This window comes from Borostomias antarcticus, assembly GCF_949987555.1.
Source record: "Borostomias antarcticus genome assembly, contig: scaffold_131, whole genome shotgun sequence".
Classification (NCBI taxonomy): Eukaryota; Metazoa; Chordata; class Actinopteri; order Stomiiformes; family Stomiidae; genus Borostomias; species Borostomias antarcticus.
In genome coordinates, this window is record NW_028176563.1 from 176701 (window position 1) to 179200 (window position 2500).

Genomic DNA, 2500 nt, shown 5'->3' on the forward strand with positions numbered 1-2500 from the left:
TCAATCAATCAATCAATCAATCAATCAATCAATCAATCAATCAATCAATCAATCAATCAACGTTTTTATATAGCACAACCCTAACCCTAACCCTGGGGGACACAATCACTTGAACAAACTATTTATACAGAACAAGTCATACATCAAGTACATCAAATGCAACTCTAAGTGCTGAGCATAAAAAATAGAAATATGATAAAGTTAAAAAGAATGAGTTAAAATAAAAAATATATAAATAGAATAAATAAAATATTTAGTATATAATAAAACTAATTATAAAATAAGAAATAACAGTAAAAGTAGAAGTTGAAAAAACTTCAAAAAGTTTATCTCAGTACATCTCAGCCTACACTCCCTGGACATGATGCTAGTATGTCACAGGGACCCTAACCCTAACCCTAACCCTAACCCTAACCCTAACCCTAACCCTAACCCTAACCCTAAAACCAGCCCTTGATGCTGAGTGCCAAGCAAGGGCCCAGTCTGATTTCAACGCGAAGCTCGGACCGGAGGATGCACACTTCACGTACCACGATGCAACAAACCGAAACACCAAACTTCTTGCGACCCTTCTGACAGAACATGAGCTACTGGCTGCTAACACCCTGTTCCACAAAAGAAGAGGAAAGAGATGCACCTTCCAGGACCGGCTTCGTGTATGTTTAGACAGCCAGACTACATACTGGTAAGGCACAAGTGGAGGAACTCATTCACAAATGCAGAACCTTACAGCACGTTCAACACTGCAGGCTCAGACCTCGGACCACCTTGAGGGTCCCCAAGCCAAACCTGAAGACTCAGTAGGACCAGACCTCCAGGCCAGATACACAGTGGAGGTGAGAACTGGCTTCCAAGTGCTGGATGTGGAGGAAGGTCCTGATGCAAAGTACGGTTGGTTTGTAGCAGCACATGTGGAGGCAACCAGGGAGTGTGTTCCAGTGGTGGAGAGGACCAGAGCTTCCCCAAGGTTAGGGTTAGGGTTAGGGCTAGGTGGAGAGGACCAGAGCTTCCCCAAGGTTAGGGTTAGGGCTAGGTGGAGAGGACCAGAGCTTCCCCAAGGTTAGGGTTAGGGTTAGGGCTAGGTGGAGAGGACCAGAGCTTCCCCAAGGTTAGGGTTAGGGTTAGGGTTAGGTGGAGAGGACCAGAGCTTCCCCAAGGTTAGGGTTAGGGTTAGGTGGAGAGGACCAGAGCTTCCCCAAGGTTAGGGTTAGGGTTAGGGCTAGGTGGAGAGGACCAGAGCTTCCCCAAGGTTAGGGTTAGGGTTAGGGTTAGGTGGAGAGGACCAGAGCTTCCCCAAGGTTAGGGTTAGGGTTAGGTGGAGAGGACCAGAGCTTCCTCAAGGTTAGGGTTAGGGTTAGGGCTAGGTGGAGAGGACCAGAGCTTCCCCAAGGTTAGGGTTAGGGTTAGGTGGAGAGGACCAGAGCTTCCCCAAGGTTAGGGTTAGGGTTAGGTGGAGAGGACCAGAGCTTCCCCAAGGTTAGGGTTAGGGTTAGGGCTAGGTGGAGAGGACCAGAGCTTCCCCAAGGTTAGGGTTAGGGTTAGGTGGAGAGGACCAGAGCTTCCCCAAGGTTAGGGTTAGGGTTAGGGTTAGGTGGAGAGGACCAGAGCTTCCCCAAGGTTAGGGTTAGGTGGAGAGGACCAGAGCTTCCCCAAGGTTAGGGTTAGGGTTAGGGCTAGGTGGAGAGGACCAGAGCTTCCCCAAGGTCCAGGCATCCGGAGGTTGTAGCGGCACGGGAAGGAGTTGAGAAGGATCGCCGATGTCTTGACCAAGAGAAGACTATGAGGAGCCAGTTGTCAATGAATGAGGCAAAGCAACAGCTCTTTGATACTGACAATAAGATAAGGGAGGAAGAGCTGACGGAAAAGTTGTGCAGGGTGGAGGCGGCCCGAGGGGAGCGATGATACGGGGAGGCCTGGAAGGTCATTAATGAGATGAGTGGAAGAAAGAGGGCAGAGGCAGGCCAAGTCGCAGGCAGCAGCCAAGTGGAGAGGGTGAACACTGGGTTATCTCACTTCAGGAACCTCCTAGGCACCCACCCGACAGTGGAAGAAGCAGAGGAGGAGATACCTGTGATCGGACGCAAGTCGCAAGGACGTCCTACCAAAACATTTGTGGACCTAATTCACCCTTCGCTAAGCCACGCCCCTGAAACGTAGACTGGCCAGTCACAGCGCAGCACAGGCTCCGACCGAGGTCCGACACTCCGTTGACCACCAATGAGATGGCCAGGTGTATGGAGGACCAATGAGATGGCCAGGTGTATGGAGGACCAATGAGATGGCCAGGTGTATGGAGGACCAATGAGATGGCCAGGTGTATGGAGGACCAATGAGATGGCCAGGTGTATGGAGGACCAATGAGATGGCCAGGTGTATGGAGGACCAGGATAACTGGGGACTAAGATGGGAGGCCCGTCTCTGCACGACCCGATGAAGCAGGGAGGCGTTGGGTACCTTTAATAAATAGACTTTGGTACGACTCAGCCGGGGAGTGAACCCC

General features: G+C 50.7%; 1 protein-coding gene across 1 annotated transcript in view; it reads right to left on the reverse strand.

Annotated features, from left to right (window-relative positions):
- Window positions 1-2500, reverse strand: part of LOC311328338 (caskin-1) — a gene marked incomplete at both ends in the record, with an annotated part of 40178 nt that overhangs the window by 3616 nt on the left and 34062 nt on the right. The window lies entirely within an intron of this gene.